The sequence below is a fragment of the Cervus canadensis genome, chromosome 32 (genome assembly GCF_019320065.1).
Source record: "Cervus canadensis isolate Bull #8, Minnesota chromosome 32, ASM1932006v1, whole genome shotgun sequence".
NCBI lineage: Eukaryota > Metazoa > Chordata > Mammalia > Artiodactyla > Cervidae > Cervus > Cervus canadensis.
This window is the reverse complement of record NC_057417.1, coordinates 14568625-14586070: the sequence shown is the minus strand read 5'-3', so window position 1 is coordinate 14586070 and position 17446 is coordinate 14568625. Positions and strand designations below refer to the sequence as shown.

Below are 17446 nucleotides of genomic sequence, written 5' to 3'. Positions count from 1 at the left end.
CACATGGTAATGTTTATTTCCATGTTACTCTCTCCGTACTTCCCACACACACCCCCAGCCATGTCTATAAATCTGTTCTCAATATCTGTGTCTCCACTGCTGCTGTGCAAATAGGTTCATTAGTACTATCTTTCTAGATTCCATATATATGCATTAGTATATGATAACTGTATTTCTCTTTCTGACTTAACTTCACTCTGTAATAGGCTCTAGTTTCATCCACTTCATTAGGACTGACTCAAACACATTCCTTTTTATGACTGAGTAATATTCCATTGTATGTATGTACAATAGCTTCTTTATCCATTCGATGGATGTCTAGGTTGCTTCCATGTCCTAGCTATTGTAAATAGAGCTGTAATGAACATTGGTTAACATGTGTCTTTTTCAATTTTGGTTTTCTCAGGGTATGTGCCTAGTAGTCAGATTGCTGGGATATATGGTCATTTTATTCCTAGTTTTTAAAGGAATCCCCATACTGCTCTCTGCCTGCAATGCAGGATGCAATGTGAAGAATTCACCTACAATGCAGGAGACCCCAGTTTGATGCCTGGGTTGGGAAGATCCACTGGAGAAGGGATAGACTACCCACTCCAGTATTCTTGGGTTTCCCTTGTGGCTCAGTTGGTAAAGAATCCGCCTGCAATGCAGGAGACATGGGTTTGATCCCTGGGTTGGGAAGATCCCCTAGAGAAGGGAAAGGCTACCCACTACCATATTCTGGCCTGGAGAATTCCATGGACTGTATAGTCCATGGGGTCACAAAGAGCTGGATACAACTGGACCTCTTTTACTTCACTTCACTTCACATATTGTTCTTCATAGCAGCTGTATCAGTGTGCATTCCCACCAAAAGTGTAAGAGGGTTCCCTTTCTCCACACCCTCTCCAGCATTTATTGCTTATAAATTTTTTGATGATGGCCATTGACTCTGGGAGTTGGTGATGGACAGGGAGGCCTGGCGTGCTGCAATTCATGGGGTCGCAAAGAGTCAGACACGACTGAGAGACTGAACTGAACTGAACTGATTCTTACTGGTGTGAGGTGATATCTCATTGTTAGTTTTTATTTGCTTGTCTCTAATAATGAGTGATGTTGAGCATCTTCTCATGTGTTTATTAGCCATCTATATGTCTTCTTTGGAGAAATGTCTGTTTAGGTCTTTCCCCCCTTTTTTGATTGGTTGGTTGTTTCTCTGCTATTGATTTGTATGAGCTACTTGTATATTTTTAAAATTAATCCTTTGTCAGTTATTTCATTTGCTAGTGTCTTTTCACCTTGTTTATACTTTCCTTTACTGTGCAAAAGTTTTTTAAGTTTAATTAGGTCTCCCTTTTCTATTTTTGCTTTTATTTCCATTACTCCAGTAGGTGGGTCATAGAGGATCTTGCTGTGGTTTATGTTGTATTCTGCCTGTTTTCCTCTAGGTGTTTTATAGTTTCTGGACTTACATTTAAGCCTTTAATCCATTTTGAGTTTATATTGCTGTATGGTGTTAGGAAGTGTTCTAATTTCATTCTTTTATACATGGCTGTCCAGTTTTCCCAGCACCACTGAAGAGACTGTCTTTGCCCCACTGTGTATTCTTGCCTCCTTTATCAAAGTATCCATGGGTGTATGGGTTTACCTCTGGGCTTTCTATCTTGTTCCATTGGACTATACTTCTGTTTTAGAGTTGATTACTTTTGACTTTTTTTTTTTTTTTTTACTTTTGACTTTCAACCTCTCTGCTAGTTTTGTGTGTGGATGATTTCCTGCCTTTACTGTTGGTTTGCCTTTACTGGTGAGTTTTTTTGGTTTGTAATTTTCTTATTTCTAGGTGTGGCTTTTTCTTTTTTGTTTTGAAAAGTTCCCTTTAACATTTGTCATAAAGCTCATTTGGTGGTGTTGAACTCTTTTAGCTTTTGTTTGTCTGTATAGCTTTTTATCTCTCCATCAAATATGAACGAAAGCCTTGCTAGGTAGAATATTATTGGTTGTAGGTTTTTTCTTCTCACCACTTTAAAAATATGGCACCACTCCTTTCTGGCCTGCAGAGTTTCTGCTGATAAATCAGCTGATAGCCTTATGAGAGTTTCCTTGTGTGTTATATGTTGCTTTTCCCTTGTTGCTTTTATATTCTCTCTTGAATTTTTGTCATTTTTACTACAATATGTCTTGGTGTGTTCCTCTCTGCTTCCTTCTATATCAGGCTCTCTGCACCTCCTGGACTTGGGTAACTGTCCTTTCCCATGTCAGGGAAGTTTTCAGCTACTGTGTTTTTAAATATGTTCTCAGGCCCTTTCTCTGCTCCTTCTTGTTGATGTTCAGTCTCTCAGTCATGTCTGACTCTTTACAACCCCATGGATCATAGTACCCCAAGCTTCCCTGTCCTTCACCATCTTCCAGAGCTTTCTCAAACTCATATTCATTGAGTCAATGATGCCATCCAACCATCTCGTCCTCTGTCATCCCCTTCTCCTCTTGCCCTCAATCTTCCCCAGCATCAGGGTCTTTTCCAGTGAGTTGGCTTTGCATTTCAGGTGGCCAAAATACTGGAGCTTCAGCTTCAGTATCAGTCCTTCCAATGAATATTCAGGGTTGTTTTCCTTTAGGATTGACTGGTTTGATCTCCAAGGGACTATCAAGAGTCTTCTCCAGCACCACAATTCAAAAGCATCAATTTTTTGGTGCTCAGCCTTTTTATGATACACCTCTCACATCTGTACATGACTGCTGGAAAAATCATAGCTTTGACTATACAGATCTTTTTGGGCAAAGTTATGTCTCTGCTTTTTAATATGCTGTCTAATATGTCTGTCGTAGGATGAGGCTAGTCTTGAGGCTAGTCTAGGTTTCCTAGAGGGCCAAGCTAGTGCTTGTTCACTGGTGGAAAGGCCTGTGTCTAGAGGGGCTGTGGGCTCAGGAAGTCCTTAGGCAGCCTGTCTGCTGATAAATGAAGATGTGTCTCCACCCAGTTAGGCCCAAGACCTTCCAGCACTAGTGCCTGCAGGTTATTGGGTGGGGCCGGATCTTGTCTTAATCAGCTACAGGTAGGATTCCACTGTGACTGCTCATAGCAGTAGTATCTACATGGTACATATATGGCTTCTGCCAGTGCCTATGTCCCCACGGCAAGCCACTGCCATGCTGCAATCCCAGCCTCTCCTCAAGATTCTCCAAGACCAGCCGGTAGGTCTGGCCCAGGCTGCTATCAAATTACTGCTTTTGCCCTGGGTCCTAGTGCATGTGAGATTTTGTGTGTGCCCTTGCAGAGGGAAGTCTCTATTTCCTCCAGTCCTTTGGAACTCCCAAAATTAAGTCCACTGGCCTTCAAAGTCAAATGCTCTGAGGGATATTGTCCTCCCAGTGCAGGACCGCCAGGCTGAGCAGCTATATATGGGTCTCAGAACTCTCACTCCTGTGGGAGAACCTCTATACTGTAATTATTGTCCAGTTTATGGATTGCCTCCACCCTATGGGTATGAGACTTGACTATATTGCCAGTCCATCCCTCTTATCTGTCTCATTGTGGTTCCTTCTTTATGTCTTTAGTTGTAGAAGATATTTTCTGGTAGGTTTCAGTCTTTTTCATTGATGATTGTTCTGCAAATAGTTGTGATTTGGGGTGTATTCTTGAGAATTGAGCTCAGGGTCTTTCTATTCTGCCATTGTGGCTGAAGCCCAAATTTCTTTTTTTTTCTTTTTAAAAGAATATTAATAGACTTTAGTTTTAGAGCAGTTTTTGGTTTGCAGAAAAATTGAACAGAAAGTACAGAGTTCTTTCTAGTTTAACTGTGTTCTTGTCTGAGAGTATACACTGTGTGATTTCTATTAATTAAAAACTTTTAAATTGTGTTTTTTGGCCCAGAATATGATCTATCTTGGTGAATGTTCCATGTAAGCTTGAGAAGAATATATTCTGCTCTTGTTAGATGAAGTAGTCTATAGATGTCATTTAGTTCCAGTTGACTGATGATTAACTATTGATATATCTTTACTCATTTTCTGCCTGCTACCTGTCAATTACTGATAAAGGGGTATAGAAGTCTCCAACTATAATAGTGTATTTTTCTGTTTCTCCTGTGTTTCCATCAGTTTTGCCTCAGGTATATTGATGTTCTGTTCATGTTTGAAGTTTGAAAATAGTACTAACATAAACTTCTTCTCTTTTTAATTAAGGTGAGACTGAATTATATATATATATATAGCAGTTATTTTTCACAGATTCTTACTGGCTTATTGATTTCCTTTCTTGTAATGTTCTATTGTAGTTTTCTTTTTTAACAGACTATGTCAAGATGTAGGTCTTCTTTTGTTTACTTTTCCTAGAACATGGTCCTTTCAGTCATCAAAGGAAAGTTTTATTCTCTGGCTTCCATATTTATCATCTTCCTTATTATTATATTTTTGCTTTTTTTATTTAGATTTTTCATTTTAATATGATTCACCCACAACTTCAATTTTGCTTTTCCTGTCTTGAGTGATTTTAATTCTGCTGTTGTATCTTTTGTTTCCTTGCTGTCCTTCCTTAGTGTATGATTAAAAGCACAGGCCATGAAGTCATATTTTCAGAGGTTAAATCCTGGCTCTAGTATTTACTGGATGGGTGCCCTTGAGAAAGTTCCTTAACATCTCTCAATTTCCTCAGTTATGAAATGAGGACAACAATAGCACTAGGCATTCATGGTGCTCTTATAAGAATTAAATGTGTTAACATATATAAAACATTTATAATTAAGTATGATGCATATAAAATGTAAAATCAATGTTAGTAACTTTTATTGCTTCCTCCTTATCATCATCTCTATTAGCTCACTCATCTACCCCCCTTTTTTTATCTCATTTTGCCTTTTCATCTAAGCCTATTTTCTCTTTATGACTTTCTGTTCTTATTTCATGAAAAAATTGTCTTTTTGTACCTTATGTAAGATACCAAACAGTTTCCTCAAATTTGATTATGAGTCCTGCATTAAACAAGGTGCAGAGGTATACTGTCAAGGTATAATCTCCATATTATATTCCTTTATGTAGCAGTATTTTTTCCATAGGTTCCATATGTTGTTTTCTGCTTCCCCATCATTCAAGGTCAGTCTATGCTCTGTGCCAGCAAATTGGTCCATAAAGTACCCTTGACCCGATTCTTGGTCCACTTTGTGACAACATCTTTCCTTCCCTTCTGCTGCTGACAGCTAGTTATGTGCGCAGCTTCCAAGTTTTCTAGGTAACTTTGCCCTACAACATCTCCTGTCTACGGTGATTCATCTCCTCCATGTCCTGTTCAGCTGATGCAGTGTAAGAAAAACTATAATTTCCATAATGTAATGCAAACTGCTTTCTTCATATATCTTCTCTTACAACTACTCTACTTGAAAGTAGGTTTGGTTCTGAAAAAGCTGTCTGTAAGAGCAAAATGACACCTTACAAGTGATCAATATGAATATATCCATGGAAAGTTGAGCTTTACTCTTGTCTCCATGGTAATCATACACTTCTCTTTCTACTGGTTTTCAAAACTCTTGCTACTTTTGGACATGATCAGGGTAAATGGTATTCATAACCCCCCTTAAAAACAAACCCAAATGCTGTAAACTCTCCTTTAGAGTCAGAAACAATGGGATGGCCAAGATCCAAAGACCATGTATGATCAACTAATGCCATCTGTTGGAGGCAGCCTTTTTATTTGTTTCATATGAACATTCTAAAAGAGGACATTTCCCAACAGAAGAGTGATTGTGGTTTTTCACTTTGGAAGACCTACCTCACTGAATTTAAGGCGCCACAACTATTTTCCTTTTTCCTCGTTGCGGTCTGGGACCCTACTACCCCTATCAGCTGTAGAAAGATGGCCTGGCAAGGCAAGGGTGACAAAACAAAAATAAGACAATTCTCCCAGAGTAGTCGTGGCAGGACAGAGGAACAGCTGTCTAATTTTCTATATGGGTTGTCACTTACATTGTTGTACCCGGATCGCGGAATCCCACCAAACACCACAGCAGCCGCGATGGATGCAAAAACAGTGAGGAACTTTATTACAAGCTCGAGCAGGAACTCTCTTCACACAACGGCAAAGGAGCCCCGAGTGAAAGCGGCGAATCATTTTTATACTGTATAGCAGGGGAAGCGGGGAGGGAAGCTTAAGGGGATTGGTTAATTCTTCAACTAAGGATGTCTTGTTAGCTATTGATTGGTGGGTTAGAGTAAGGGGGGGGTGAGGGACTTTCCTGTCCTCCCCTGATTGGCTCGTTGAGTTTCTTTCTCTCCTCGGGAGGGCGTTTTACTCAAAATGGCGGTGCTATCGTAAAATGGAGTCGTTTGGGTTTCACCTTTCACAACATCTCTGTATATCGTGAGTTGCAAGGACGCGGGAGATTAAAAGTATACCAGTGGGCCTGTTGCAGTTTCGCATGCAGTCTCTTGTAAAATTTCTCAGTCCAGCCCATTTGATATCTAGTTAGAGGAGATTCTACCTAACTTCTTTTAGTCTTTGGGTTTTTTTTTTTGTTTTTTGTTTTTTTTTTTAATATTTATTTGGCTGTGCTGGGTCTTAGTTGTGGTGCACTGGGTCTTGTGGCACGTGAACTCCTATTTGCAGCATGTGGGATCTAGTTCCCTGACCAGGGATTGAACTTGGGCCCTCTGCATTAGGAGTGCAAAGTCTTTAACAACTAGACTACCAAGGAAGTCCCCTAGCTCCTTTTAGTCTTGTTTTCATTGACATTATTCCATTCCTTTCTCTTGTGCCTTCCTGAGTATTTTAGTAGGAAATTACCAAGCTCCTAGCCAGAACCCATTGGAATCCAAAAATGTGTTTTAAGTGCCAAGTGTAAATTCCTTTTTATACAACAGCTATTGAGGTATAATTTACATATCATAAGATTCACTCATTTAAGTAAGCAATCAGTGGTTTTTAGTAAATTTGCCTAGTTGTGCAACTGTTTAATCCAATTTAGAACACTGGAACATTAGAACAAATTTAAAACATTCATCACCACAATAAGGTCCTTCATTCCCATTCTGAAGGAATCTTTGTTCCCATTCTCAGTCCCAGGCAGCTATTCATCTGCTGTCTATAGATTTGCCATTTCTGGACATTTCAGATTTACGGGATGGTGTAATATATGGCATCTTGATCTGGTTTTGGTTATACTTATTACCATCTTAACAAAGCTTAAAATACCTTTGTAACCTTTTCACAGGGTTTAAAATTCTCATGGTGAGAGCTCCAGGGAGGCCTTCTCTGACCTCATGAGATATAGACTTTTCATGATTTAGGAGCCTTTGGGGTACATGGACCTCTCAAATGAGTGCTGAAGGAACTCTGTTGGGGAGTACACACTAAGGACAGCCAGCAGGCCTTTGGGGCATTCTCTCAAGGTTGCATTATCATCAACTGACATTTATCTTTATTTGTCCAGAAAGTGCTAAATTTCTCTTTATTTACCCATTCATTGTGTGTCCTTTGAAAACCCACTCACGTCTCTGTTAAAGTTTATCTTATTCTCCCAAGTGAAGGACAAGAAAACAGAGGTGGGGCATGGGGTGGGAAAAGGTGATAGAATTAATTCATCTTCCTGGATTTCTACTACTATTCCCTCCATTCTGCCCCTGCACTTGCATCAGAATTTGAGTTTAAATCTCAGTACAGAGCAAACAAAAGCCCTACTCTGATGAGAACCAAACAACCTCAAGTGCCTCTCTGTGTGCCCACAGCTATGCTAATGTCTGACACATATACCTCATTTGCCTTCCACAGGGATTTTTCTAAGCTTGATATAAAACCAGGGCCATTTTACAGATATACAAATGGTAACCTTGGCCAAAGTCACACGGCCATAAATCCACTTTTATTCAGTTGGACCTTTTCCCTTTGGCCAAAATGTTCCAAATGTTTGTTTCAAGCCACAAATTAGCTCCAGCTGATAATATCAACAAGAGACGGGACAAATGCTTTCTGAATTATGCTTTTTGTGTCTCCTTTCTTATTGTAAAAATAATTCAATTCTATTAAGTAAAAATGATCAAAAAACATTTTTGTTCATACCATACTATTGTTAAGTATTTCCCTTTCAAAAAAACCTTTCTCTCTCTTGTCTATCTGCTTTCATCTCTTTACATAGTTGCCATAAGGCTATATATTCTATTTTTTATTCTTCTATTTTATCTGTCATTGTTTTTTGAAAGCATTTTTCTATGTTAATACTTAGGCTTTGTAACTATCATTTTTAAGTATTTAATAGATAGTTTATTCCAAAACTTAATTTTTAAATTTTCTATTTTATTTAAGTAATAATTGCATATATCACATGATTTTCCCTTTTGTTTATGAAGGGAAATGTGAATTCTCTTCTTACAGTCAATTCATCTCTCTTGAAATGCCCCTAGTTCTTTTTTTTAAATTGAAGTATAGTTGATTTACAATGCTTCAGATGTACAGCAAAGTGATTCAGCTTTCATATATATAGGTAGATATTCTTTTGCACATTCTTTTCTGTTTTAGATTATTGTTGTTATTGTTAAGTCACTAAGTCATGTCCAACTCTTTGAGACCCCATGGATTGTAGCCCTCCAGGCTTCACTGTCCATGGCATTTTCCAGGCAGGAATACTGTATAGGCTGCCATTTCCTTCTCCAGGGAATCTTCCCAACCCGGGGTTTGAAACTGATTCTCCTGCATTGCAGGCAGATTCTTTACTGCTGAGCCACCAGGAAAGACCATTATAGGTTATTATAAGATATTGAATATAGTTTGACAGGCTATACAGTATGTTCTTATTGTTTATCTGTTTTAGATATAGCTATATCTGTTCATCCCAAATTCCTGATTTATCCTCCCCACTGCCCTTTGGTAACCACGTTTGTTTTCTTTGCGTGTCTTTTTGTTTTGTAAATAGTGTAATCATTTTAATGACTGCAAAATAGTCCATTTATCTTATAAGACATAATTTTGACTGGTATTCTAATGTGGAGCATGTAAATTATTTTCAGTTTTTGTTATCACAAATAGTGCTATATATTCATGTATGGAGATTATTTTCATTGTGAATTATTTCCTTATGATGAATTCCCAGAATGAGATTTCTGACTTGAGCTAGAGAACATTTTTGTAAGCATAGTGCCAGATTGCTTTCTAAAAATGTACCAGATTGACTTCTAGGTAGAATTGCACAGTAACATAGGATAAGCTCTCCTTTAATACATAATGTGATATATTAAGCCTAAAAATGTTTTTTTTTTTTAAGTTTAAGCCTAAACATTTCCCAGCAATAACTTCAAAAATAAAAGTTACAGGCTGATTCTTTGAACATTAAAAGGTAGTGGACAGGGAGAGAAACAAAAGATCCTTCATGTTGTATCTCTCAACCCACAACCCAACTGTCCTGAAAGCGATGCTGGGTGGAAAGGAAGTTAGTTGACAAAATTCTGAGAGTTCTCACTGGTAATCACCAGTGTAGAAAAAAGCAGACTGCAGTGGTAACTGGGCAGCTGCAGAAAAATGCCTAGCAGAAATCTTTGAGCATGAAACTTCCATAATTTGGTAAGATCTTATCAGGAGTGGGAGGAAACTACCAGGGTTTGCAACTCCATGCTGGGTGGGGGATGTGAACTGAATTTTTCCAGAGTGCAGCATGTTTCTAGCTGGGGTGGAAGTGGGATGGACCCATGGTTCAGGAAAATTGACCAAATTTTAGAAAGAGACTGCAAAGCCCAGGTTTCCTGGCAAAGGCAACTGAGTATTTCCTTTACCCAGCCCCTGTACCCTCAGGCTACAAAAAAGAAATCCACAAACCATTCCCTGAATCATGACCAAAATTGGGGGAAATAAACTCACTCCAAATAGTGTTGGGGAAAATGTCGAGGAGAATTTACCTGATTATAGCAGAGCAAGAATATCACAAAGAGGAAGACAGAGACAGAGAGACAGAGAATGAGAGTCTAAAAGAAAAACATGACTGGGGCTTCCCTGGTGGTCCAGTGGCTAAGACTCCACTCTCCCAATGCAGGGGGCCAAGGTTTGATCCCTGGTCAGGGAATTAGATCCCACATGCCACAACTAAGACCCAGTGCAGCCAAATAAATAAAAATAAATATTTTTATACAAAAAAGAAAAACATGACATAAGAAATATGAAATATTTGTATTACAAGCACTTATAAATGTATAGTATAATATGTAATATATAAATTTAATTTTAAAATTTATAGATGAACAGCATGCTACTGGCAAGGGATGTATTAATATATATATAGAATTGAGGGTCCAGAAATAAGCTCCTCATATTTATAGTGATTTGATTTTTGGCAAAGGTATAAAGATAATTTTATGGGAAAAGAAAAATCCCTTCAGCACATGGTCATGGATTAAGTGAATATATTCATATAAAATAATGAATTTGGCCTCTATACCATAGTCAAAAATTAACTCAGATAAAACATCTAAATTCAAGAGTTAAAATGATAAAAGCTTAGAAGAAAACAAAGGTGCAGATAAATGGTCATGATCTTGGACTAGGCAACAATATCTTAGGACAACAAAAATACAAGCAACTAAAGAAAAAATAATTAAGCTGAACTTCATCAAAATTAAAAACTTTTGTGCTTCAAAGGACAACATGAAGAAAGTGAAAACACAACCTACAGAATGGTTGAAATATTTTGCAAATCAAATATGTGATAAGAAACTTGTATCTAGAAAGTATAAAGAAGTATTATTATTCAATAATACAAAGATATAATACAATTTTAAAATAGGCAAAGTAGAGGAAAAAAAAAAAAGAAAAAAAAAAAATAGGCAAAGTAACTGAATAAACATTTTTCCAAAGAAGATATTTAAAGGGCCAATAAGTACATGACAATAACTCAACATTATTATCATTATTAGCCATCAGGAAAATGCAAATCAAAAATACAAGATGCCACTTCACAACTACAATGAGAAAATAAAAAAGATGAAGAACAAGTGTGAGAATGTGGGAAAATTGAAACCCTCACATATTATAGTGGAAAAGTAAAATTGTACAGCAGGTTTGGAAAACAACATTTGGTGTTCCTCAAAAGTTAAACAAACAAACAAAGTTAAAAACAGACGTACCATATGAGCAAGCCATTTCACTCCCAGATATATGCCCAAGAGAAACAAAAATATGTCCACACAAATACTTCTACACAAATGTTCATAACAGCATAATTCATAATGGCCAAAAAGTGAAGACAGTCCAAATGACCGTCAACTGATGAGTGAATAAATAAAATGTAGTATGTTGTTGTTCAGTCACCTGGTCGTGTCTGACTCTTTGACCCCATGGACTGCAGCACACTAGGCCTCCCTGTCCCTCACCATCACCCAAAGTTTTCCCAAGTTCTTGTCCATTGCATTGGTGATGCCATCCAGGCATCTCATCTTCTGATGCCCTCTTCTCCTGCCCTCAGTCTTTCCCAGCATCAGGGACTTTCCCAATGAGTCAGCTGTTTGCATCAGATGACCAAAATACTGGAGCTTCGGCTTCAGTATCAGTCCTTCCAATAAGTATTCAGGGTTGATTTCCCTTAAGATTGATTGGTTTGATCTCCTTGCTGCCCAAGGGACTTTCAGGAGTCTTCTCCAGCACCACAGTTCGAAGGCATTAATTCTCTAGCATACTGTCTTCTTTATGGTCCAGCTCTCACAACCATATGTGACCACTGGGAAGACCACAGCCTTGACTATATGGACCTTTGTCGGCAGAGTAGTGTCTCTGCTTTTCAACACAGTGTCTAGGTTTGTCATAGCTTTCCTGCCAAGAAGCAGTCATCTTCTGATTTCATGGCTGCAGTCACCATCCGCAGTGATTTCAGAGCCCGAGAATAGGAAATCTATCACTACTTCCATATTTTCCCCTTTTATTTGCCATGAAGTAATGAGGCTAGATGCCATGATCTTAGTTTTTTTAATATTTAGTTTTAAGCTGGCTCTTTCACTATCCTCCTTCACCCTCATGAAGAGGCTCTTTAGCTCCTCTTCACTTTCAGCCATTCAAGTGGTATAATCCACATGTCTGAGGTTGTTGATGTTTCTCCCACCTATCTTGACTCCAGCTTGTAACTCATCCAGGCCAGCATTTCTCATGATGTGCTCAGCATATTGGTTAAACAAGCAGGATGACAGCAGACAGCCCTGTCATACTCCTTTCTCAATCTTGAACCAATCAGTTATTACATGCAGGGTTCTAACTATTGCTTCTTGACTCACATACAGGTTTCTCAGGAGACAGTTGAGATGGTCTGGTATTCCCATCTCTTTAAGAACTTTTCACAGCTCTTAAAGAGATGGGACACATCCACAACTGAGCATCATTTACACTTAGGCCCAGCCACTTCATTCTTTCCGGGGCTATTAGTAGTTCTCTCCCACTCTTCCCCAGTAGCATGTTGGACACCTTCACACCCAGGGGTCTCATTTTTTGGTGTCATATCTTTCTGTCCTTTTATACAGTTCATGAGGTTCTCACAGCAAGTATACTGGGGTGGTTTGCCATTCCCTCCTCCAGTGGCTCACATTTTGTCAGAACTCTCCACTATGATGTATCTGTCTTGGGTGGCCCTACATGGCATAGCTCATAGCTTCATTGACATAGCTTCACCATGACAAAGCAGTGATCTGTGAAGGGGAAAATATAGCATATCCATACAATTAAATACTATTCAACAATAAAAAGAAATGAAGTAATAGTGTATACTACAACATGCATGAATCTTAAAAACATTCTGATGAGTAAAAGAAACCAATCACATAAGAATATCTATTGGATGATTTCATTTATGTGGAAAGTCCAGAAGAGCAAATCCATAGAAACAAAAAGTACATTAGTGGTTGTCTTGAGGGCAAACAGGCTGGTGAGAGATGGGAAGAGAATTTGGAAAGTGACATCTAAGAGGTATGAGGTTTCTTTTTGGTGTAATGACGTGTTCTAAAATTGATTATGGTAATGACCGTACACCCCTCTGTGAATAATAATATATTCATATATGCATGTATATTTAGTAAACCAATGAATTATACAATTTAAATGGGTGAATTATAGCATATGTGAATTATATCTTAATAAATCTATCATTTTAAAATTTGTAAATGAAGTGTTAAAACCACAGAATCAGAGAAAAAGAGGAATTGAAAAACCAAAGAAACAAATTGAGAACTAAACAATATTAGTAATGATCTGATAAATTAGAACCAGCAAGGAATAAAGCATATAAATCTAGACATCTAACAAATGGCTTAGAGGAAAGGTTTGAGATAACTGCACTTGCTATTGAAGACAGTCTAAGAATATGATTGATATGGAGACCTTACAGTGTTAATTCCTTGAATTGCTATCCCAATAAATAATGTAGACAAAATATTCCAAGAAACAAGTGAAGAAATTTTTCCTAAAATGAAGAAGTGTTTTTTGCAAATTTTAAGAGTATTCTATGTTCCAAGAAAAACTGATACAGGATAATTGATTAAAAAATAATCTGATTAAATTATTGGACTTCCAGTATAAAAGAGATTCCATCAGGCATCTGGATAGGAAAGAAAAATCAGTGAAAATGGAAGTATCTGATGGGCCTCAAACTTCTACACAGCAAACTAGACTGAAAGAAACATTGGAGCAATGGTCTGCAAAACTCTAAGGGAAAGAAAATGTGACATTAGAATACTATTCTCAGCTGTCACTGTTCAAATACAAAGTGGCAGACATTCTCGAACATGCAAGATCTGAGAGAACTGAGCCCTCTTAAGTCCCTTCTTGGGAATAAAAAATTAAATCAGCCAACTAATCAATCAAGATAAAGAACTTAAGTAGTCTTGTGTTAAAAGCCCCAAGTTTGAGTGTTGAAGCTATTTAAATATAGACCTAAGACTAAGGTATGAGAGAATTATAGTTGCAAAACAAAATGTCAGTGTTATAATCCCTGAAAAAGTAAAAGTTAAAAGACACTTGCTCCTTGGAAGGAAAGCTATGACAACCTATCCAGTGTAGTAAAAAGCAAAGACATCACTTTGCCAACAAAGGTCCATATTGTCAAAGCTGTTGCTTTTCTAGTAGTCGTGTACAGATGTGAGTTGGACCATAAAGTAAACTGAACGCCAGAGAATTGATGCTTTTGAATTGTGGTGCTTGAGAAGACTTTGAGAGTCCCTTGGACTGAAAGATCAAACCAGTCAATCCTAAAGGAAATCAACCTTGAATAATTCATTGGAAGGACTGATGCTGAGGCTGAAGCTCTAATACTTTGGCCACCTAATGTGAACAGCTGGTTCACTGGAAAAAGACCTTGATGCTGGGAAAGATTGATGGCAAAAGGAGAAGGGGGTTGCAGAGGATGAGATGGTTAGATAGAGTCACTGACTCAATAGACATGAGTCTGAGCAAACTTAGGGAGACAGTGATGAACAGAGGAGCCTGGTGTGTTGTATTCCATGGGGTCATAAAGAGTTGGACACAACTTAGTGACCGAGCAATAACAGTATCAGAACAACAAAAAGAACCAACGGAGAGGAAATGGAAGAATGAGAGCTAATCACATCATAGTTCATAAAGGAATCAATGAAATTGGCCTAACATTGAGTCACATGTATTTTCAAATGAAATGTGACATCAGGATTTGCTTCAAAATATTCCAGTCTAAGAAAGAAGGAAGAAAGAAAAGGAGGAAGTGAGGAGGGAAGGAAAATGAATATGATGGTTGTTGGCGTTGTGGAAATGCATGAAACAGTTGCAAAATGTTAAAGTTTATGGAAGCTACATAATGGGTACATGGCAGTTTATTATACTAGCCTCCTTTTTTTGTTGTCAACTACATACTGGCACTTGCCATCTACCTCTACAAGGATTAAATCACATGCTGCTGTTACTGCTGATTTTAAACACCCCTGAAAGGAATTCAGGGTGGAGAGCAGAAATGAGGTACTCTGTGCTCTGGGAAAAACTAGCAGAATGGGTCTTCAGATAGATATTTTCAGGAGCCAACTTTATAAGCCCAATTCTTGTATTTCCTCATATCTAGAAAAACACTAAAATCCTTCATAGTGATGACTGCTCCTAGTGACTAGCAGAAACATTCTGCAAAAAAATAAAATGCTTAATTGCATGTACTCCCTGTTCACCAAAATCACATATATACTGACCTTACCCCCAACCTCTTTGGAGCAATTTCTCAGAGCTATATGAAATGCTGTTCCCTGGTCTATAGCCCTCATTTTGTCCCAAATAAAATTTAACTTGCAGTTCTCATGTTGTGCATTTTTTCAAGTCAGCATTGCGTATTTTAAATTTTTTTTCACAATGAAAAGTTAAAATATAATAGCAAAGTTGGATTAAATTATTTTTTAAATTATAATGACTTTAAGCCCTAATGAAGCATCTCCTGCTATTGGGGTAGATATTAAAAGTTTTCATCACAAGAAAAAAATTTTTTTTTTATTGGAATGTTTTAGCCCTTTAACTGAAGCTCAAGACTCTCTGTCACACACACACACATACACCCTACAACCACCAATGCTGTCCTCTTTGGGTCAATTATAGATGAGTCCTGTGGAGAGAGAAGCAAGTCACTTGTGCCTGCTACTGGGTTGGCTAGGCAATGGAACTGGAAAGCCTCTTGTGCCCAGAGCTCCTGTGAATCACATGGCCCAACACTTGTCTCACTGAGGCCTGGGTATTTCTTCCATGTCCTCTTCAGGTTTCTCTCACGTTAAAAAAAAAAAAAAGAAAAAAAGAAACTTTATTATTCTTTATCATTCAGCAGGCTTTGCAACCAGTATCTCAAATACTCCTTATAACATTCTCTAGATGAGGAAATTGCAGCTCAGAAAGGGTGTCACTCATCCAGGGCCCCACAGTGAGTCAGTGAGGAATGGTTGGATGGGAAGCCAGGTACTTCCCTGACACTCTTCTTATTCCCACTCCTCATCTTGAAGTGCAAAAAAGAAAAAGACTTCCAACAATTACAGAGGTGAGGCTTCACTGGGGAAAAGGACCATAGGAATTTTGTGTTACTTTTGTGAGGGAAGTAGGGAGTGATTTTGGATGAGTATTGTGATTGTATTTGGGAGAACGGGTGGGGTGAGAAGGTGATTCAGAATCACCACTGTGTATTAATCAGAGACCAGGGGCCTTGATGCTGCCCAGCTACTTCCTCCCACACCAAGAGGATCTGGAGGGCAGCAGTTCAGTTGTTCTTACCTTACACAATAGATATTGAGGGCCTACAATGTGCTTGCTGCATGTCTGGTCAGGCATTTGTTCAATAAGCACCTACTTGGTACTTTTTACTAAGCACCTACTATGTACTTCCCTGGTAGCTCAGATGGTAAAAAAATTTGCCTGCAATGCAGGAGACCTGGGTTCAATACCTGGGTTGGGAAGATCCCCTGGAGAAGGACTTGACTACCCACTCCAGTATTCTTGCCTCTAGAATTCCATGGACAGAGGAGCCTGGCAGGCTACAGTTCATGGAGTCGCAAAGAGTTGGACATGACTGAGTGACTAACACTTACTGAGTTCTAGGTACTATGCTAGTTGTTGCAGATACAACAGTGAACAAAAAAGATATAATCCCCTTGCTCTCACAGAGCTCACATTCTAGTTGAGGAAGACAGACAGTAAATAAGTAGGCTCATAGAATAAGATAATTGGAGATATACTAACTGCAAGGATGGAAAAACACTGGCATGTTGATAGAGACTCACAGGGGCTCTCCCTGAAGTGTTCAGGGAAGGTCTCCCAGAAGAGGTGACATCTGAGCTGAGATCTGAAAGGTAAGGAACAAGCCAAGTAGAGAGCAGGGGGAAGAGCTGCCAGGCAGAAAGAAAAGCTGATGCAAAGCCCTGAGGTGAGAGTGCATGTGGTATGTTTGAAGATCAGAAAGAAGATGCTGCAGTAAAGTAGGTGAGTAGCCTGCTTCACACAGTGTATATTAAGGGGACACTGGAAAGTCAGCAGGAGCAACATGCAGAACAGGTTATCTCCAGCCCACACTGAGGGAGCCCCTGAAAATGCCCAGAGATTCCATGACTTACCCAAGGTCACAAGATCAGCAAGGGGCACATGTTGCCCCATAATTTACACTTTGCTACTGCTACCTGGTGCTGGACCATAGGCCTCCAAACCTGGGGAGCCTGAGGTTTCAGTCTTAGGAGGCCCCAGAGACTCAACAGCTCCTTCAGTGTTGCCCAGTGGAAGACACTGCTCTTCTTCCATGACTTCTGGGATCAGGTTCGCACAAATGTCCCCAGAGCGGGGAGTCCCTGCTGGACTCCTCAGACACTCAGGTCTGTGCAGCACAAAGGCATGTCCAGGTCTGTGACCCCAGCTTGACCATGAGCTGCTCCACCTCTGCAAATCCAAGTTCAATCATCCTGACTTCTCACAAACTACCTCGTAGTCCTGTAACTCTCCAGCTCTGCTACAACTAGCTTCTGTTCCCTCCTTTCTGCTGTCTCC

The 17446-nt window shown here is 38.9% G+C and overlaps 1 protein-coding gene and 1 non-coding gene across 2 annotated transcripts in view; one reads left to right on the top strand and one right to left on the bottom strand.

The window, feature by feature from the left end:
* Nucleotides 1-17446, top strand: part of DNAH3 (dynein axonemal heavy chain 3) — a 233517-nt gene that overhangs the window by 139857 nt on the left and 76214 nt on the right. The gene's annotated exons all lie outside the window — the stretch shown is intronic.
* Nucleotides 6589-6662, bottom strand: TRNAR-CCU. The gene has a single exon. It is a non-coding gene; the product is annotated as a tRNA-Arg (tRNA).